Source organism: Alligator sinensis, unplaced genomic scaffold, assembly GCF_000455745.1.
Source record: "Alligator sinensis unplaced genomic scaffold, ASM45574v1 scaffold55_1, whole genome shotgun sequence".
Lineage (NCBI taxonomy): Eukaryota > Metazoa > Chordata > Crocodylia > Alligatoridae > Alligator > Alligator sinensis.
The window spans coordinates 1,280,517-1,303,396 of NW_005842224.1; positions in this window are offsets into that span (position 1 = coordinate 1,280,517).

Genomic DNA, 22,880 nt, shown 5'->3' on the forward strand with positions numbered 1-22,880 from the left:
ATGGAATTGGGCACATATAAATGTTTCTGTGTGTGTAGATGTATTCAAATTATTTTATTGTCTATTAAAATCAACAAGCTGGAACCACCATCACTTCTTCCTGCACTGGTGTTTTTGAATTTATTCCTTTGCTTTTATTAAAAGTGCCTGACATTGTTTTGATTTGCTAAAAATATACCTTAAAATCCTTATTTCAGGTCAATGTGAAATTAATTTATTTTTAAATTTCTGAGCTGGCCACCAAATTGAAAAATCAATTATTCATCCAGCACTACAGTGTAAGCTACTATTTTACTAGATACCACTTCAATCCCATTCTGAAGGCTTAAGTAGAACGTGAGTGATTCACATTCCTTGGGTGCAAATTTCACTCTGTATGAACGCCAGGAATTCTCATTCGCCTTAGCAGGAGGATTGTATGAGTCATAAAAAGAGAATATGCCATATGTCTTTGTAATCACAAATCTATAGAAACATGGGCCTAACGATACCCCATCTCTAAATCCTTGATACAACCCCTGCTGTAGCTGAACTTTAGAGAGTGTGTTTTTGTTCAGAGCTTTCTGGAGATGGACATGGGAGAAATATTAGGATAGGAGATCGTCTCAGGTTCTGAGACAGATGTGCAGTTAATGATGTCACTATTATTCAGACACTGAGTCTAGGCTAGTATAGTCTAGGCTATTTGTAAAGGTACAAATTCTTTTCTGTTAGATTCTATTTTGTCCAAGTTGATGATACTAATTCTGTCAAATTACCATCTAACATCTGTTCTTATCTACTCCTAGATAAGTAGATGTGATTTGGGTCCATTTCCTGCTGCATCAGAAAACTCTCAAGAAAATGTTGATAATTAACCAGTATTTCTGTTTTCATTAGCAGGTGGATCAATGGCCTAAATAGAATTACTAGAATAAACATGAGCAACTCCACTAGACTAGGGTTGGTGAAGCAGGCATCTTCTGTTGCTTTACCTTATCCATGGTTTCTCCATATATTTAGTCTCCGCAAGGTTGGCATCTTTCATGAGTGCCAAATCCAGTTTGAAATGTATATACAACTTAGCTAGTGGTTTACCTTTCAAAGTGGGGAATGTTATACACTACTGTTTAATGTCACAAGAGACCCTTATTCATATAGTAACAGCAGATCATAGCCATGGACAGGTGTTCATTTCTACTGGGAAAAACAGCCTGTGAGCAGGAGCTTACATGTGTTCTAGCTCCCTGGCTGGAGAGCTTAACAAGTGTTCCGAGCTCAAAGCTGTTTCGAAACAGCTTCAAAACAAAACACTCCTCAAAATTTCACACAGCCCTACTCTCTGCTTCTGCTTCCAATGAAATTTTGTGATGGTGAAGTTCCACAAACACAGGCTTAGGGAATTACTAACTAAGCAGGGGAAGACTGTGGTATTAGAAATCTCACTTAAAAAACATCACTTTATCTAAAAACAAGAAAAACCAATTGTAGTCTGTCACCCATTTCAAAACATGTTTGTCTCCATATTGTAAGCGCTAATATTTATCTGTGTGTAGCTGGGCCTCTGGTTTTGTTTTAAATGCCATTTGGGTGGAAGGGGAGAAGGACAGTCATAACATACTCGAAGTTTGCTCGTGTATGTCAGTGGTTCTTTGAGTTATTAAGAATATACTGGGATCTAAATGAGATAAAATGATTAAGTTTTCACATAGGCATAACTCTTACCCATGCCATTTCCCTGCAGTGATCTAGTATTTAATTTCAGTTCCTAGGACTCTTAAATCAAATTACTAATACAGCATAATACTGGACCAATCCTGTCTTTAATCCTGTAACAATACATTTTGACATTTGAAAAAATGTTCTTTTGCTTTACCCTTGTCCCAAAGGCAAAATGATGTCATGTTTCAGGAATGTGTCTGTTGTATCCAAAAGAGAAAATCCAGCTAACAAAAATGTTATCAGCAATTAATAAAGTGGTTTAACTAGAAATTTTCAGTGTTTCAGAAAAAAAGAAAATAAAACACAAACTCAGATTAAATCTATGGAACTGTGTTAGATTCTGGTCTTCTGCCAATGCACTTCATAACAGAGATTTAAAAGTTAATAGCGTAGGAGATTAGAAGTCGGTTTCAGTTACAGATCTGTGCAAAGTGATTTCTTTGCATTAAGACATAACAGCTGAAATGAATAAAATCTATTTCTTTCATTTTTTTTTCACTGAGCTGTGATTGCAGTTTTGGCATACAGGCCAAATCTCCTCATGCTGGTTGTATGGTGCCTTTCTTTGGTAAAAGAACACAGTGGAAAAGTTTTATAAAGAAATGGATAGCATACCATAGTTTATCCTGGAAAAAAATATTTAGTGAACAAAACTGCTGTTTAACCTAAACAGACAAAACAAGATACACTTGCCTGTACTAGCACAAAGGCCCAAAACCATCCCTGGTAGACTTTCAGCTGATGTAGGTTGGTGTGGCCCTGTTGAACTTTAGGGGCTATTCTAACCTACTGGGCACATCTACACATCACCATATGGTGCCTTTGTTACTGTCATTTACTATTTCCTTCTGGAAGTACTAAAAGACGGCACAGTAACAGCTTGTAGAGTGTCATGCCAGCCGTGCAGTTATTTTTGGCTGCTATGTCGCCATACCAGTGCACCATAATGAAAGAGAGCATTGCTGCAGTGACATGGTATTGGTGTCATGCTTTTTCCAATGGATGTTAGTGCCATAGCGCATCACTATGGCACCATAGTGTCTTGTGTAGACATGCCCACTGTTTCTGAGGTTCTAGTTCTCTGCTATTTAAATTACAGTCACTAGGGTGATTGAGATGTCATTTTTGCCGATGTAAGTGAAATCAGGAGTCCAGTTGTCTACCATGTTGCACCTAAACTTTGCAGTGTCACTTATAATTGTTTGTACCTAACTAGGTCAGCTATTTAAACACACTCTTCTTGTATCTTGGAAACAACTGGCAGTGCAGGGCACCTCAGAATCAAGCTAATGAAGTCAAGTTACTTTGATGTGAAGCTATGATATGTGTTATCAGAACTAGACCCAAAGGACCCAAACTTTCCCCACTTCTGTCAGTAGCAAAACTTTCTTTGATGTGTTAAAAGAACCCTGCTGGTTCACCTTGGTCTGCTTACAGTAAACTGCATTTTGCTTCATCTCCACTAAGGTTACAATGTAAAGTATTGCATATACAATATACCTTTTTCTGTATTGTAGACATGGCCTTAAAGACAGGTTAGTCACATCATTTGGCACATTACAGGAAGGTGCTCAGATACTACTGTGAGAATGGCATAAAAACTTCCATAACAATGAATCTGGTTTTCATGCACTAACAGAGTCTTGCAGTTGTGAGTGTGGTAGGAGACTGTTTAAATCCAAACCCAAAAGTTGCTAATAGTCAATGATAAGAATTACGGAAGGTGCATCAATTGACTCTATAATGGACTATGTTTTAAAAATTGAATTTGAGGCCTCATTTGATCTAGCAGTATGGCCTAGTAGCAGAGGTGTTGTATCTTGTGACAGCTCCAGAGACGTGAGTTCAAGCCTCATTTGGGTAAGAAAGTCAAAGGTAGGCAAATATGATGCCTGTGTATGTGTTGGACTGTAGAACCTGGTGTGCCTTAATCCCATTAGCCCTGTGAGCTGCTTACCTTTGGAGGCCTTTTAACCATGAATTGATCTGATACTGACTTTTTAAATGCATTTTTAGCAAAGGACTTTAATTACTTAGCATATGTGATTCAACATTAAGGAATTATTAGAGTCTTCATATGAGAACTCATTTTATGAACTGAATTACTGTGCCCCTCTGCATAATAATCCATCTTTTTAGAAATTACAAATATTTTCTTAGCAAATTAACGTTTCATATAATTAGCAAAATAACACCAACTTCTTAGTTTGGAAAAATAAGAGCATTGAGATCAGCAAACAAAAATCCACTCTGAGTTGTCAGTGCACAAAGAAACACAGAAAACTAGCTAATGCCAGTGTTTTGAGCTTATATAACTATGCCTTATAAACACTTAATTGGAATCTTTGCAAAAATGTGCTTGGGGGCTGAAACCCCCTGCCATGTTGCAGTCTAGAGTAAATGCTTCCTGCTGGGCCTAAACATTTAATAAACATAGGGCCAAAGCACTCCTTACTCAATTCTTAGGCAAAACTCCTACTGATTACAGCCTCAGTTTGGTCTTCAGGAAGGACTGCAGGGTTTGGCCCACAGATGAAAAGAAACAAGAGCCTTTTGCTGCAGCAGCTGTGGTTCTGGCTGAAGAGGCATTTAGTGGCTGTTTAACAAGGCTGTATCTTATCAGCGTGACACTTGTTAACTACTCTTATTTATTGGTATTTGTCACAGGAAAAAAACTTCAAAACTGTACATTAGTTTAAAAAAAAGACTCTTCCAGCTTACAATATTTTAATGAATAGAAGTTTTTTTATGTAGAAAGTCAAAGGTTCTTTATCTTAACAACATAGCCACCAACTTTGGTTTTTGCCAGTGGGTACTTGCAGACGTAAAAAAACCCCAAAACAAAATGGTGCTTTAAACTCAGTGCATTCCTGTGCCAAGCCCCACACATGCCCAGAAGAGGCAGCACATTACTTCAACCTGGCTCTGCAGCATCTGTAAAAATTGGGCATTTTAATGGGGCTTTTCTGTCACTTTTATCTAATAGCTGATTGAATCAGCTTTAGCTAAAAGCACCAAAAGCCCTGCTGAAGCTCCTGATCTTTACAGATACTGCAGAGCAGGGTTGAAGTAACACACTGCTTCTCCTGGTAAGACACAGGATTTGTTTTTTGTAACGTGTCAGCCATGGCTCATGGGTGCTGAGCACCTGCTAATTCTTTTTCAGTGGGTGCTTGAGCCCCAGAGCACCCATGGAGTCAGTGCCTATGCTTAACAATGAGAATAATTTATTAATACCTTAAGATATCCCTCACCTTCCCCTATAGGACTTAATAAGCATGGGGAAATCTTTGCCCCCCGCCCCCCCTTTGCAAACATTTATGCTTGTGAATAAAGTTGCAGGTGAATAGATCTGTACATGTTCTCAGGATCAGTCAAATGGACCCTGATCCTGCTGCAGGAATAGCAAGGCCCCACCCTCAGCTATGGTGGCTTCAGTAGGGTTTATACTGGTGATGATGTATATTCAGAAGTCATTCTATGAAATCCATGATCTTGGGATGTACTGAGATTCAAGATGGCTAAAGGAGAAAAAGGACCTCATTGTTTTTTGTTGTCCTGAAAGTCAGAGCTCTAATGGACAGCTTTAGTAATAAGTAGTATTTTCTATCTTTAATCCATTTGACATACATTAATTAGCTAATCAAATCTGCTTTGTCTTAAGATAATTAAGTAGAGAAAGATGAACGCTGTTCATTAAATTACAATGCACAACTTTTCTTGGAGGCCCATAATGGCCAGCATCTGAGTCAAATATGATTTTCAGTAATGAGGAAGCTACAGTGGGAGTAAACATGAATGCAACCAGATTTGATTTATAAACCTGTTTCAACAGAGAAGTCACTCTTCAGCTGCGTTGAAGAACAATGTGGTCCTTGGCCACATCAAATTGCACGGGATCCCGCACTGCAATCTTCTTTGTTTCCTGCCAAACAAAATCTTTGCCTGCGCTGGGACAAACTACAACCTGCTGTCCCCAGAGAGTCATTCCCTGCTAATAATGCTCTTGAAGTGAGCAGCAGAGGTTGGGCAGGAAGTGCATAGTTCTAGTTAAACTGTGCTGTTCATGGCCCAGAGAAATGAAGGTTTAGACAAAAATCAGTTGGACACCAAAACAAAAGGAATGAAACCAGCAGAGTCCCAGACAAACTGGGATGTCTGGTCAGTTTATGACCTGTGGTAACAGCCCCATCTCTGCCTTGAGGGTGGCATCAAAAGCAGAGGAAATACAGCCCAACCTTCTCTGGCTCTGTTCACATCCAATGAATACGATTGGGAAAGAACATTTTTCTAGTAAGCTGAGCAAACATGACATTGACGTCAAAGGGAAAGTGTATATGTGCAAAAGCCGAGACATACACATGGGGATTTTGTTGGTACCTGGGCAGCTGCCCAATATACTAAATTCTTGAGTTAGGGGGCCATGTTTAAAATTTGCTGTTTGGAGAGTGGGGAGGCTTTCAGTGGCCAAAGTAAAAAATATTGAAAGTGTCACTACTTGTTCTTTCTCATCACTGTATTATGTCCTTTCCACTTAAGGGAAGAATAGGAGGTGGGATATGAGTTATACTGTTCCTGTTTAGTTGTGGCTCTTAATACTAAAGCAGACTTCTAAGGCCAAATACTGCTCCTCATTCATGTAACTATAATCAATAAATTACAGTCATACATTTTTCTTTGTTAAAAACCTATGTAGCCAGAGCAAATGAACTTCACCTACTCCAATCCTCAATACAATCTGGGTCACAAAGAAAGTGCCCTGCAGTTTTGTGGATTACAAGTGTTTTGTGGATTGCAAGAGTGTGAGCAGGACTTGGCTCTTTGGTGAGCGAGATGATCACCCCAGGCATGTAGGACATAAAGTCACCTCCACTCTGATGGCCTTGTTTCTTTTTCTCTGGAAAAATCCACAGAAGACAACTACGGGTGAAATTCCCCTGATAGAGTTTCCTTTTAGATCATTTCACTGTCGACAGAGTCCCAAAATTTCTGCCTCTGCCCCTCTCCCATCATGTTCCTGTGCTTTGGGACAGGCAGAGGGTAGTGCCTGCCTCAAACTTTCTGGTCCTCAAAATCAGTTGAATTCCAAGGCCATTCATAGCTAAGATAGAGGTCCTGTGGCACTGCAGTCCTTGGGTTTTAAAGTATTCCTGTTCCCTGGCAGCACGACCCTAGTGAACCAAGACACTAGCACCAGAAAATCTGTGTAGCCCAAAGGGAGGTGGCAAAGGTTTACTTCCACTCCAGAGCAACCGTATCTGGGCTGTCTAGTCTGCAATGCTGCCAACTAGAGCAATTTTTTTACTAAATTTTCTGTCAGAAACCTGAGTGTTTTCCAGGAACATGTCAATTCTGAAAAAAATTCTATTGGAAAGCAAAGTAAAACAAAACTTTTCAACTTTCTGGTTGCTTTTTAATTGCATTGAAAGGTTTTGTGTATGCTTTGCTATTCTGCCTCATTTTGGTTTGAATTGTATATTCCATGTTTATATACCGTGTTTAATTAGCATTTTGCTTTTTGTAAAACACAACCACTTCACTATATCAAAAAGAGTCATTAGCAGTATTAAAATACAAAATTTGAAAGCCCTGAATTATTTTTCCAATTTTGTATTTCATAAGACACTTCAAAAGGTTGATTTTTTTGTTCTGATTGGAAATTTTAGCTTTCAAAATGTTGGGATTTCCCATGGGATGAAAATCTGATTTTCCTGATCTGTTCTTATGCCAATGCTGCTATTTTATCATGTCTCATAATATTTTGTGTATTACTGAAAGCCACAGTACCGGGATTTCTGTGAGCATGTGAAGGCTGTAGAGAAGAATTTAAAAACAGGAATCACCACCCTGATTCAGGATCCAGTAGGCAAATAGGAACCCTAAGTGTCTGTTTCCTAAATACTGTTCGATTATTAAAATAATCTCTTGATTTTGGAAGGGAGAACTCTCGATCTGAGATCTTCAAATGCTGCAGGTTGACTGCCTGCCTTTTTCCTGTTCACATGTGCCCAAACACATAGATATTGAGTAAAGAATGAAAATGTTGCCCCAGAGATGTCTTGTCTTCCCTGCAGAAGAGAGGGATCCATGCATAGGTTCTTAGGAGTATGATCCAGCCCTGAATTATATAATATTTTATATTAGTTAGATATTGAATTCTTTGGTGATGTCCTGTCTGGATCTCTTGGATTGTGCTTCAGGCCCCCAAACGCTGGTTTTGCTCATCTCCTGGTTTTAAACTGATTATGTAACTCTGCTTGAAACCCACAAAGAAAAAATGCACAGCTGGCTTGTGGAATGTGCCACATCTCTGTGGTATAATAAATTTATTAAATATGGGGATTGAAAGACGGACTCAAGCCCCTGCTACCACAGTAAGGATACAGAGTAAAGGAAAGCACTGATTTCAGTCCACGCTGGCCTAAAGTGTTTTAGCTTCCTGTTACAGGATGAGCCTGGGTCTTTAAAGGCAGTTCATATTCCAGCTCTGACAACCTGTCCCCAGCTTCTACTTTCTCAGTGGAGCAAGAGACAACTGGAGGAGCAACTGTCTGCTGGTGGGGTGCTCCAGAAGGAAAATTAGTGTGATATGGGAAGGACTTGGACTAGGGGTTCCCAGCTGAAATGGAAATTGGAAAGGGGCCAGCAGAGGGGCTGGGTTCCCAGCTGAAAGGGAGCTGGAAAAACCAGGTTAGGTGATATGATGTGGGGGCTTAAGGAAATAGCTGTTTCTCTGCATATAGCCTGGAACTAGAGCTGGGGGAAGAAAGAAGCGCTGTATTCTCCAACCCCCTGCTTTGTCACGTGGAGGCTGTGAGCATAGCCAAGGTGGAGTTGAGGGTAGAGGGAGAGGGGGAACAAGAGATTTAGTGTGAACCCTCCTGCAGAGGGTATTGGAAAAAAAAGACTCATATTAGTTAGTTTTATGCTAGAAATGGAGGAATTGGCTTTTTGCTAAAAGGTGAAATGACTAGTTCACTCGGCAACCAGATAGCTACAGTGAGTTAGTGGCCAGAACTGAGTAAGTGGATCTGCTACACACCACATCTCCTCTCTCCATATATGTAAAAGCATATTTTTAATGTTGGTTGCCCAATAGCAGTTTCCAGCCTTAAACCATGTTTTCAAACACTAGGGAGGAACAGAAGAGTCATGCCACCAGGGTACCAGGCTCTGTGACTGCTCGGCATGATTTACAGGTTGCTTTCAGTAACATTGACTTGCCATATAAAGTAGAGACTTGACTCCATGAGGAGACGTCTCAGATATTTTGAAAAGTCTCATGGTGACCAGCCTGGCACTCGCCCAAGGAAAGGAAATAATGGAACTCGAGGAATCTTCTACAGTTGAAGGAAGCATACAGTGTAAACTCAAGATTAGCTGTAGCAGGCAGTGCAAATGCATGTACTTGTAGGGTGTCTGCTCTGGTCTCAGCTAATCCCAACAGGTGTCACACAGACATACTGCACATTAAAGATTTGTTGTGGGGATGAGGATAAAAATAGCAAGAGGCTGGGAGAAAAAGTACATTTGAAAAACAGATTTGTTTTCCCTCTGTTCACTAAAACTTCATACTTTCAACAAAGTTCTCTCCCCATGTAAGAACCACATATACACATTTTATTTATGTTCATATATCGTTTTAGAGGGAGTAAAGTCTCAAACATGCCTATCCAGTATTGTTGGATTTAAGAAATTAATAAAAACAACCCCTAGCAGCTGGTTGAAACAATTATGCTTTTCACAGAAAGCCTTGCAGACTACACAGAAAGTTATGAAAATAATCCTTTCAATTAGTGTGTGGTCAGTGCACCTGCAAAAGAGACTTGTCCAAGGAAAAGTATCAGCTAATGTCAATGAGAACAATTCATGAATTCATCACTAAGGCCTTTTTATATTACCACATTTACACAGATGTTAATCCCTGGGGTGCAAACACCAGAAGGATAACCCTACTGTAATCCAAAGAGCATGAGAAACATGAGTTCAGATCAGGAAAGCTATTAATTTTCATATATATTTGACTTCAGAATCCTTTCTCCTTCTGCACATACTGCATTTACTATTCATACACACACACACACACACACACACACACACTTTCTATGTAATTCACATGTCATTTCCAAGTAAAGAATATCATGTTATTCCCTGTGAAAAATGACATCAGCTAAATGACTCAAGAAAACTGAAGTGACTTCCAGCTGTGTAACTCTATCACCTGTACCATAGTTGTGAATGAACTCATCAAGCTGTCAGGATAATACTTGTATTGTAGTCAGGTTTTAAACTGTTGGCTGTGTTCTGGCACAGCAAGTATGCATCGTATCATATATTCCACAACTGGTCTTCACAGAATAGAGAGTGTTTAAGTATTGAATCTGAAGAAGCACAGTAAAGGAATGGAAGTCCAAAACATAAAATAGCTAAGGCTCAAAGTAGAAGAGGTAGAACAGTTGATATCGCTTGCCTTTTTAAATATAATTTTTATTTTCTGTTAAAATCATAAAACAAACATTTGTATATAACAAAGATCCTGAAATATAATAATTCTCCACCTCTGTCCTATAAAAAAGCACAAGATCTGCGGACTGATGAATATTTGGGTCCCCTACATGTGCAGGCAAAGGTGCAATGGGATCTGAGGCGTGATCCACACAATTGTACCTACTGCCATGCCACACATGGTGCTCATCCATGTGGGCACCAATGATACTCCCAGGGGAGACCCTGAGCATATCAGAAGTGACTACAAGGCTCTGGGTGCAAGAGTGAAGGGTTCTGGGTCTCAGGTTGTGTTCTCGTCGATCCCCAAGGGAAAGGGCCTGGACAGGAGCAGGTGCATCCTGCACATCAACACCTGGCTGCACAGATGGTGTCACCAGCAGGGCTGTAGCTTCTTTGACCATGGGATGTTCTTCCAAGAAGAAGGATTGCTAGGAAGAGATGTAATCCACCTGACGATAAAAGGGAAGAGCATCTTCACAGACAGGCTCTCTAACCTAGTGAGGAGGGCTTTAAATTAGGTTCTCCAGGAGATGAAGACCAAAGCCCTGAGATAAGTGGGGAAGTAGGAGACCTGGTGGAAGAGCAAGCAGGAGTGGGCAACAGGGGAGGTGCTCTCATACTTCCTGAGAAATCAGGGCAATTAACTTGTTATGTCAGGTGCACGTGTATACACGTGCATGGAGCCTGGGAAACAAGCAGGAAGGATTGGAAGTCCTTGCACAGTCACGGAACTATGACATGATTGAAACAACAGAGACTTGGTGGGAGCTCGCATGACTGGAGCACTGTCATGAATGGGTGCAAACTGTTCAGGAAGAACAGGGAGAAGAGAAGGAGGAGTTGCACTCTATGTAAAAGAGCCATATGATTGCTCAGAGCACCAGTAAGAAGCTGGAGATAGGCCTGTTGAAAGACTATGGGTTAGGGTCAGAGAGGAAAGCAACAAGGATGATGTTATGGTGGAGGTCTGCTATAGACCATCAGGCCAAGAGAAAGTGGTGGATGAGGCTTTCTTCAAACAGCTAGGGGAAGTTTCCCAATCACAGGACCTGTCTCTCATGTGGGACTTAAATCACCCTGATATCTGCTGACAGGGCAATACAGCAGTGTGCAGGCAATCCAGGAAGTTTTTGGAGAGTATTGGGGAACACTTCCTGGTGCAAGTGCTGGAGTGGCCAACTAGAAGCCATGCTCTTCTTGACCTGCTACTCACAAACAGGGAAGAATTGGTGGGCAATGTAGTAGTGGGTGGCAATTTGGGCAGCAGTGACCGCAAGATGATTGAGTTCAGGATCATGGGGAAAGGAAGGATGGAGAGCAGCAGAGGAAGGACTCTGGACTTCAAAAAAGCAGACTTCAACTCACTCAGGAACTCATGGGCAGGATCTCCTGGGAAGCCAGACTGAAGGGGAGAGGTGTTCAGGAGAGCTGGCTGTACTTTAAAGAAGCCTTACTGAGAGTGCAGGAACAAACCATCCTGATGCACAGGAAGACTAGCAAGTATGGCAGAAGACCAGCTTGGCTTAGCAGGGAACTCTTTAGTAAACTATATCACAAAATGGAAGCTTATAAGAAATGGAAACTTGGACAAATGACTAGGGAAGAATATAAGAGCATTGCTCGGGCATGCAGGGATGAAATCAGGAAGGCCAAAGAGCAATTGGAGTTGCAGCTAGCAAGGTGTCATGACCCAAAGGCATGATTTTGTGTGTGCTTCGGCACCAGAATTATCCCCGCCAAGTTGCAGCTTCATTGCACGGGAGAGTTTCCTGTTGCAGAGGAAAACCCCGGTGCAGGGACGAGTTTCCCATTGGCTAGTTTTAAATTATTCCCACGTGGTGGCTAACGATTGGCCTGTTAGCCGTATAAGAGGCTTGAGCAGTTTCCACCCAAGCTGAAGAGGACTCCACATCCATCTCGTGGGGACTCTGGATACACGGCAGGGTAATAGAGACCCTGTGTGAGATTCAGAGAAGCTTGGTGACCTGATCCATCGCCCGCCTCTTCCCGTCTTCGATTGCAAATTTTATAAGACGTATCTCCGATTTCAGTTTTGGTGGCGCGTTCACCCAGAGCATCCGGAGCTCTGTTCCGTGGAGCCTAGCAAACTCCACGTGATCGTCCGTGTTGTCTGTGTCTGTAACCACAACTCAAGCAAGTTCTCCAGCCTACACCACTGCCATCTTGGTGTAAGTAAACAATCTTTAAAACTACCGCTAAGCGTTTGTGCCTAATTCCAGCTCGTCGCCCTCCCTCTCCAATCCAGCGTGCCCGGGCTGCTGGCCGCAGCCCGCGTGCAGCATGGAAAAGGGCTCGGGTTGCTCCCGGCCCGCACACAAGGAATGTGACAGGTAACAAGAAGGGTTTCTACGTGTATGTCAGTAGCAAGAGGAGGAGCAGGGACAGTGTGTGTCCTTTACTGAACTGGGGAGCAACCTTGTGACAGGATGCAGAAAAGGATGAAGTGCTCAATGCCTTTTTTGCCTCAGTCTTCACAGGCAAAGTCAGTGCCCAGACTACTGTACCTGGCAGCACAGTTTGAATGTGACAGGTAACAAGAAGGGTTTCTACGTGTATGTCAGTAGCAAGAGGAGGAGCAGGGACAGTGTGTGTCCTTTACTGAACTGGGGAGCAACCTTGTGACAGGATGCAGAAAAGGATGAAGTGCTCAATGCCTTTTTTGCCTCAGTCTTCACAGGCAAAGTCAGTGCCCAGACTACTGTACCTGGCAGCACAGTTTGGGGAGGAGGTGATCAGCCCTCAGTGGTGAAAGAACAAGTTAGGGACTACTTAGAAAAGTTGGACTTGTACAAGTCAATGGGGCCTGATGGGATGCACCCAAGGGTGTTAAGGGAATTGGCTGATGAGATTGCAGAGCCATTGGCCATCATCTTTAAAAATTCATGGTGACCAGGAGAGGTCCTGAATGATTGAAAAAGGGCAAATATAGTGCCCATATTTAAGAAAGGGAAAAAGGAGGATCCAGGGAACTACAGAACCACAGTCATCCTCACCTCAGTCCCTGGAAAAATCATGGATCAGATCCTCAAGGAATCTATTTCTAAGCACTTGGCGGAGGAGAAGATGATTAGGAACAGTCAGTGTGGATTCCCCAGGGGCAAGTCATGCCTGACCAACCTCATTGACTTCTATGATGAGCTGACTGGCTCTGTGGGTGCAGGGTGGATGTGGTGTACCTTGATTTTAGCAAGGCTTTTGATAGTCTCCCACACCATTCTTGCAGGCAAGCTAAGGAAGTACAGGCTGGATGAATGGACTATAAAGTGGATAGAAAACTGGCTGGAACATCAGGCTCAGAGAGTAGTAATCAATGGCTCAATGTCTGCCAGTATCAGTTGGCAGCCAGTATCAAGTGGAGTGCCCCAGGGGTTGGTCCTGGGGCTGGTTTTGTTCAATGTCTTCATCAACAACCTAGAAACCTTAATCAACAACACATTTTCCAGCTCTAACTTTACAGCTGGACTTTTTGAGGTATGATAGTTAATTTGCACATGTAGCCAGTATAAATCAATTGCACAATTAACCAGGTAATTGCATAATATGGGTAATTTGTAGAGGGGGCCTTTACGACTAAAATACATGGGTGGCATAAATTACTATGGAGGAAGGAAAAATCAAAACGGTTAATTATAATAGGAAAAATAGAATAGTTCTTGGATGATGGCAAAATGCAGTATTGTAGTCAGTTTCTACAACCTTTGGAAATTTGACATCATTGGAAATTATTATTAAATTAGAGTAATAAATGTGCAAAACACTTAACAGACAGAGGAAAGACACATTAACTCTTCAAGAGAGAAATAAACAATCATCTGTTCCAGATGGTTCCTGTAAACATGTTCCTGTAAACACAGGCAAGTGTAAGTTTGTTCATATAGAATCATAGAAAATGAGGGTTGGAAGGAACCTCAGAAGGTCATCTAGTCCAACCCCCGCTCAGAGCAGGACCATCTCCAAGTAGATCATCCCAGCCAAGGCTTTGTCAAGCCAGGTCTTAAAAACCTCCAAGAATGGAGATTCCACCACCTCTCTGGTAAGCTGTTCCAGTGCTTTACTACCCTCTTGTGAGAGGTTTTCCTAATATCTAACCTAAACATTCTTAGCTGCAACTTGAGACCATTGCTCCTTGCTCTGTCATCTGCTACCATTGAGAACTACTTCCATCCTCTTTGGAACCCCACTGTAGGTAGTTGAAGGTTATTAAATCCCCCCTCAGTCTTCTCTTGTTTAGACTAAAAAAGCTCAGTTCCCTTAGCATCTCCTCATAAATCATGTGCCCCAGCCCTGCTAACCATTTTTGTTGCTGTACTCTCCAACTTGTTCACATCCTTTCTGTTGCTGGGGGCCCAAAACTGGACACAGTACTCCAGATGTGGCCTCACCAGTGCTGAATAGGGAGGGAGTAATCACTTGCTTTGATTTGCTGGCAACAATCTACTAATGAAGCCCAGTATGCCACTAGCCTTTTTGGCAAAAGGGGCACACTGTTGGGTCATATTCAGTTTACTGTCCACTGTAACGCCCAGGTCCTTTTTTGCAGAGCTACTGCATAGCCGGTCAGTCTTCAGCCCGTAGCGGAGCAGATACCAGCCTGTACCCATGTAGATACCAGTAAAATTACATGCATGGAAAATTATTTACAGGATTTATTAATAAGTGACATGATGAGTGATTATGAATGCTTATTAAAAAAAGTTGATGAAGGACTAAATGAGAAGAGAGAACAAAGTGAACTTAAAAAAGTGACCACGTTGCACATATATATTGGCATAATTTATACTGGTCTGTACACCAAACTACATTGGCATCTGGAACAGATAGAGGACCAACTCTTCCAAGCTAGCAGTAGAGGTGCTCTTAGAGAGCCTTGCCACTAGGTGGTTAGGGAGCCATTAATAAGCTGTTTACATTGAGCAAATGGTTCCCCCCATTGGGAAGAGGGTTGTCACCTGAAGTGCATAAAACTTTCCACTTCTATCATCTTAGAATGATTTCACCTCCCCCGGAGAAAAATCATAGTTGGTGCTCCTGCACCAGTGTAAATATGCTGTGTGTTGTCACCCTAAGACAATGCTTTGGTTGGAAGTGCGCATGTCATGGAGAGTATAAGTTTTTATTCTAACTGGTTATTGCATGTTACATATTATATTAGTGCATAAGAGCCTAACTGTTCAGGGTGCTGTATATGCACCCACTGAAAAGATGTTTCTCATGCTCTTAAGAGTTTACAAGAGTGACACACTTTATCAGACAGGAAAGCTTCTATAGTTGAATGAGGGAACGAGTAGACATGTGCCAGTGTGAGTAATGACACAATTTCAGTCATGGGAATCACACGAGCAAGTGATGGAACATAACAGTGGTTTATCTTGTGCTTACATTTAAAAAATCTATCCTTCTACAGCAAGAGAGATTATTTTAAATGCATATTCATCCCTTCTTTTGGCATCTGCACTTAACCATCAAGGAGCTGTAGCACATACAACTACCAAGTCAAATCTGGAAGTTAACAGAATGGCCATCCGTCTCTTATGACAATGGGACTTTTTCATCCAAGGTCTACATAAACTTTGAATGGTTCAGTATTTGAGCTGCTTTGTTGAGCATTGCAGGGAACTAGTGGTAGCTAAGCTAAGCTAGTCAGAATTTTTTCCTCTTTTGACATGGAGTTCTGTTCCCCATGCAAAAAAAAAAAAAAAGGAAGGAATGTTTGTTTCTAATAATTTATACTTAGCAGAAGTGGTTTCAGTACACCAGTGAGTAAGCCCAGATTGACCATAATACGTGTCATTGAGCTCTGCTCTGGGAATTGTCGCATCCTCAAAATGAGAGTTGAGGAAGTTTCATAACTGCTTGATGTCAATGACACCCTTAAAATTGGAAACTGCAAGATTACACAAGAGAGGAGACTAGTGATCAGCATGGCTGCTCTGTCCATTGCCTAAAAAGCAATGTGTTAACTGAGGAGACAATGGAAGAAATATTTAAATAAAGAGCAAAATGTTAGCAATTGAAAGATATATTCTATGTATGTCTTATACAATAGAACAACCAGCAACAACATGAACCAAAACCTTGTTGAACTTAATGAGGCTCCACTGATATACAAATGAGATCAGAATTGGTGCCTTCTATTTAAACCATAATTTTGAATTTAAAAGATTTCATCCAATCCCTCTGATCCAAGAACATGTGGAAAAATTCTTCTGTATTAGATGGGTTCTGGGAATCTCTATGAGAAGGCAGGGTAGATTTGCACCTTATAGGCTCAGCAAAATAATATATCTACACACACACACACACACACACATATATATATATATATATATATATATATATATATATATATAGCCATGGGCTGAAGCATACTTCATCAGATGACGTGAAATATTTATGAGGGCAGGACTGAGTTCATTCATTCTATTTCCTCAGTAGTTCAGTTCGTCACAGATATGGCTTCATGGTTAAACAAGGCTTTCAAATTTCTAATTTAGCAATGGGATGAGGTAGAGCTCTGGAAGAGAGAGTCTCCTCCTGGTGATTTGTGTGAGATCAATAATTAGGTCACTGAGCACTGTGCCCAAAGTTGTCTTCTCTGTACTTGAAGAAGGAGCAGATAGGCAAATGTTTTACTTCCTGGCTGTGGGGGAGGGAACACTTTTAGTCTTTTCTAGGATAATTAAAATGATCAATCCTTTATTAATTGAAAATGAGGCATTGTGGCTACTCTTACAGACCTTCCTTCCTAACTTTTGTTTGTCTGAGTGGAAGTGGGGGACTGTGTCCTGCCTATGACAGTTTAGTGGAGGAATCCATCTTCAGTTAAACTTATAACTTATCTATGTCAACATTTAGTTGAACAGGGAAAGGAAAAGGAATTCCAGCTAAAGGGAATCTCTATTTCAGCCATACATGTTAGATGGAGGGGGGTGTACAAGAGCAGGCTTTCTAAATGTACTGCATATTTAATCCTACAAGCTGGTGATGTAACTTCACCATATGTTGCCCTGATGTTTCTCCTGCAGTGTATGTGTTTTTAAACCCTTGGACCTGCCTCTTTATATACTGTGACTTTTATCAAGAAGGAAAAGGTTTTATTTTTAAAACTTTCACTACTTTCAGTTCCTAATAAATCTTTTAGTCTTTACAACTGAAGCATGTTATAAGACAGGCATGAGGGAAGGCTCCATGCCATGCTAAACTTCATCAAATATCACTACTCCATGATTTTTCTACCCCATTCCAGTTAAAGTAGTATGCTGTGGTAAAATATCCAAACAAAAATACTTCTTCATCATCAGTGAGAAAAAGAGATCTGTTCAATCCAGACACAGAACAACTCGGAAGAGAAAGTTTTGAGTTGTATCGTAGTGGCTTACAACTACATCAGCGTGGCCCAGTGTAGCATATGATCGATGGGGCTGAGGACGGTGGATAGGAAGGAATAAAGGGAAAGAAGGAGATAGAGTGTACAGAATAGAGAGAGGTATAGAAAAAAGGGAAGGTGAAAAACGTGGCTCTTATCTTGAAAAATCAGTTCAAGGCAATTGAGATTGTCTTGAAACAAGACATTTCAATTAATGAAAATTAGGGAGAAACAGAAAAAAAAGAGATTAGAGAAAAGATTAATTCATTCTGCCACATATGGTGATACACTGCCCCTAGGAATGCTAGCTTAAGTATACAAAATGGCTGGAAGATGCCTATTTAAGAGCAGGACAAACTGAAGTAAGTGGAAAATAAAAAAACAAGGGAAACAAAAGGATGACTGTGCCTGCCGCTGTTCCAAAAGGCATTCCCGGGCTACTCTTGCGCGGGTAGCTGACCGGGTCTGCCCCGGTCCCGTGGGTGGATCCCCAGAGAGTGCCCTGGGAGCCGGTGACAGACCCCAGGAACTCACCTGCGCGGGTGACAGCCCCCAGGAACCCCCCAGCCGCAGGCCTAACTGGACCCACAGCGGAGGTGTCCCCCTCTCCACGGCCTTCAGTGCCAACACGCCTTTGGCAGGCACTCACAGGGCTCCAACCTCCCCTACACCCCGGCCAACGCCACCTTCAGTTGTAGGACTTCCAGCCCCTTTATCACCAGCCCGAGGGCTACGGGTCCTGAGACTCAGTTGCCCCTGCGGGCTTCCTCCCTGACGTTCCCGCCGGCTCTTCCACCGGTTCACTCACCGGCGGGTCCCCCCCCGCCCCTCACCCTCCCTGCCAGCTCTTCCACCGGTTCCCTCACCAGTGGTTCCCGTCCCCGCCTCCCTACCGGCTCTTGCGTCAGCTCCAGAGCTGGGAACTTTGTGGCGGCGGCTTTCTTCGCCCTCGCCGCTCCCGGCGCTGCTGCAGCTTACCCTGCTCAAGGCAAACACACCCCGCGGGTACCCGCTTCCGGTCTCGGGCTTCCCTCCGGGGCTCACGTCCTCCTGAAGTGTGCCCCCTGTGCCCTCGGGGCCGCGCTTTATTCCCGCCGGGTGGCGCTTCTCCCTGACGTCACTCAGCCCCAGCTGAATGTAAGCGCGGCTGATAAACCACGCGGATGGTTTCCCGGCGTGCACACCTCTCCTGCCCTCGACTCCTGCAAAGGGTAAGTAGGTGCTCTCTCTGGTTTTGGGCTGGGGTTTCCCTCTAGTCCCGATGTCCCCGGGACAATGACATTTCTTATAGGCATGTATTTTGCAAGCCTATTGGGGCCAGCTAGCAGAGCAGACAAAATGTCCAGCTACAGCTTAAGAAGGTATAGGGGTGAAGGCACATTTTGGACTACCCCTCAGTCAACTCAACTTGAATAGATATCCAGTACTTCAGGTTGGGGAGTCAAAGATGGCTGGATGTCACTCCCTTGTGTTCTGTTGGTTCCAGAAACTGAATTATACAAAAACTGTGTCAGCCCAATGTGCAACTAAGCTTAGGTGAGCTTTTGACCTTTTTCCCCCGCAAGGGCCATGCTGAGATTTCAGTTGGGCATGGCTCCAACAGGGAAGTCTAGATGAATACTTTTTCTTCTACTGGTTTATCCATTCATTGCTACCCTTTAGTATCAGACTTGTCCCTGAAGTAGAACTTGGGATTTTTTTTTGATAAAATGTATTAAAATTGCTACTTAATTGAAATGGAAGCTTTCTGCCCTCACTACTACTTTAAGTTAAATTTTATTGGAGTGAGGTGTCTTGGGGCATGGTGAAAATTGGGGTGTAACTGGCTAGTACTGCACCTTGGGCAGTGCCCCATTCTCTTCTGCACCCTGCACCTTCCTTGTAGCAGGTCCAGCTCTGGCTCTGACAGAGGGAAGGACAGAGCAGTGGTGCAGTATACAGTGCTAGAGCAGCAATTGAAGGTTTTCTGTGTTGGGAAGACCCACTTCCTTTTCTTTCTGCTGATGTGTGTTTAGCAGCCAAGAAAACACCAGTTCTTCAGCAGCAAAAAAAGGAGGTGACATCTTTCTCACAGCATAAAACTTCTGTTTAGAATGACATTTCCCAGCATGCCCTTCACTGCAGTCTCATTTGTATGCTTCTGCACCACCTCTGCTGCTGCTTTGCCCTCTACACTGCTGAGCCATAGCCATGACAAGAAAGATGTAAAGAAGGAGGGGACAAAGCATGAGGCACCCCTTAGCTTCTGGGCACCTTCTGGTGCCCCATTTAGGCAGAGCCCAGGGCTTGTATCCCATTCATCCACCTAGCCTTACACTACTGAGCAAAATGTACATGTAAGAAATGTGTTTGGGAAATAGAGGAAGCCTACATTCAACTCAATGCTCTGCCAATTTCTGTCAGCCCAGGTAAGGGGCCTTGCTATCAGGGTATTTGTTCATAGGATGGGTCACTCTTAATCTCTCTTCTGAATCTGTTCTGGTTTGCATAAGTAAACATTTTTCATTCAGTTCAATTCTAAGTTTTCATTAGGGCTGTGCAAGCTTTGGTCCCTGATTTCATTTGGCCTGATTCGGTGGCTGAATCTCCAAATCTGAATTGAATCAGGAGATCCTTTAATCTCTCCGAATTGAATCAGAACCCTCCGAATTGATTCAGAGAGATTCAGAGATTCGGACAAAGACACAGCTTTAAATGTTTTTTCTACATATCTCAAGGTAGCAGATGGCTTATGAGTGCTGCAATGCTGGGACGCATGGAGTGTCCCAAAGGAGCACAGGGGGTTCCCCAGGGCACTGGGCAGCAGACCCAGAAGTGGACCAGAAGCACTTCTGGTCCACTTCCAGGTCCGCCGGGGAGCACGCCGACAGGGCGTGGATCCAGAAGTGGTCACCGCTGAGCACATGGAGGACGCTCTTGTGGGACGCATGCTCTTGGGGGATGTTCCATCTTCCCCAGCATCCCAGCATTCACAAGCCGTGCCTGGTACCTCGAGGTATGTAGAAAAAACATTTAAGGCTGTGTCTGTGTCTGAATCACTGATTCTCCGAATCAACATTGAATCTTCCGATTTGGATACAGCCAAATCAAATCAGGAACAGTGATCTGAATCAACAAATTGAATCACTGCCCCTGATTTGGTCCAAATCTGAATCCAAATTGAATAGGGCCCGCTTCACACACCCTTAGTTTCCATCCATTGTCTACCTGCTGATGGCAATGTTCACATGCCCCAGAAGTCTCTGCTCCTGTCAGTTGCATCAGAAGAAGCACTCAGAGCTCTCTGAACTGGATAGCAAAGAAAATAAACAAGCACAGATATTCTCTGGAAATTAATAAAAGGTTTGATCCTAGAAAGAACTGAGTGATAACTATGTTGAAAGGCTTAGGAAGTGATACAAGTGAATAAGTGGAAAATAACAGCCTTTTGGTAAAGGCCTATTATGTCATCAAGTGACTCCACTTCTCTTCTTTTGAATGATATTGCTAGCAGTTCTAGATAGAATAGTTTAGCATCATATACTGTTATGATTGTTGTTTTAGAACTGGTAGGAATTTGTAGTCTTTTGTTGAGCTTTAAAACATTTGGACCAGTTCTAGTTACCGTTTGTATTGCAGCAACACCAAGAGGCCTCTATTGAGATTCATATCTCATGAGTCATTATGCTGGGTTCTAGACAATATGGAGGAAGCCAAAGCCTCTGCTCTGGAGAACTTACAGTCAAGAATGACACCAGAAGTTGAGATGAGGGGATGTATTGTTTTGTTTTGTTTTGGTTTTGGGCAGGGTACCTTTGTTTTGGGAGGGTTAATAAGTCTAAAACCAGAGAGGATTGAAGAGATTAGAGGAGGCAGAGTAGGTATGAGGGTGATGGCTTTGAACAAAGAAAGGAAAATACTAGGAGGTAAAAGAAGCAGACCTGTCTTATGCCATGTAGACATACTCTAAGACCCAGACTCTCACATGTTTTTAGAAGCCTTAATGTGTGTAAGGCTCTGGGCCAAAGACAATGAATGACCAAATCAATATTAGTTTCTTCATCAAACCTACCTATCTTCCTCTTGGTGACATACCAAAGTAGTAGCTAAGTGTCAAGCTAATCAAGTTAGCAAAATTAAGCCAAAAATGGGGCCCTAGCCTTTTCACCCATCTGTGGTTTTGACACATCTGTGTTTTTAACTTGATTTGTTCCTCCACTCAAAGATGTTTAGGGAAGACCTGAGATCAGGCGAGTTTTATACCAGAAAAAAATGTAATTGAATAAATTATTCAGTGAAATTTATGGCAGTTGTCAAATTATTTCAATAGTATTTAACTTCTATAGGTCAAATTGCATATTCTTTGAATAGTTCAAAAAGACCAAGGAAAAACACCTCCCTTAAAACAGAGTTTATAACTTTTAATTCTATTTCTACACCACTATTTTATTTTATCCTTTGTATTCCTCTACATGTAATGCAATATTGGACTTTGCTGTTATTTTGTCTGAGAAAATGTATAGAAAAAGGTCTGGTAAGATTTACATCTGATCAAAGTAACAAATGAGCAAGAAAGAGTTTTGCTATTTTTCATTCATTATTTTCTTGTTGAAAAAAAATCAGACATCTAATCAGCAGGGGCCTACTTAAATCACAGAGAAATGAAACAGTTTTCATGGGTTGGTTGTGGCATGAATAGCAAATTCCATGGGTATTTCCTGGATGTGCTCCAGCAGTCCCAATCTGATTGACAGAGAGGTCCTGGCAGGGGGAGGCAGAGGACTGGGAAAGAGGTCCTAGTGGACTCCAAGATGAACATGAGTCGGCAGTATGATGAAGCCATCAGAAAAGCTAATGGCACTTTATCGTGCATCAGCAGATGCATGACGAACAGATCCAAGGAGGTGATACTTCCCCTCTATTGGGTGCTGGTCAGACCGCAGTTGGAATACTGCATGTAGTTTTGGGTGCCACACTTCAAGAGGGATGTGGATAACCTGGAGAAGGTCCAGAGAAGGGCCACTCATATGGTTAAGGGCTTGCAGGCCAAGCCCTATGAGGAGAGACTAGGGCACCTGGACCTCTTCAGCCTCCGCAAGAGAAGGTTGAGAGGCAACCTTGTGGCTGCCTATAAGTTCATCATGGGGGCACGGAAGGGAATTGGTGAGGCTTTACTCACCAAGGCGCCCCTGGGGGTTACAAGAAATAATGGCCATAAGTTAGCAGAGAGCAGATTTAGACTGAACATTAGGAAGAACTTCTTCACAGTTAGAGTGGCCAAGGTCTGGAATGGGCTCCCAAGAGA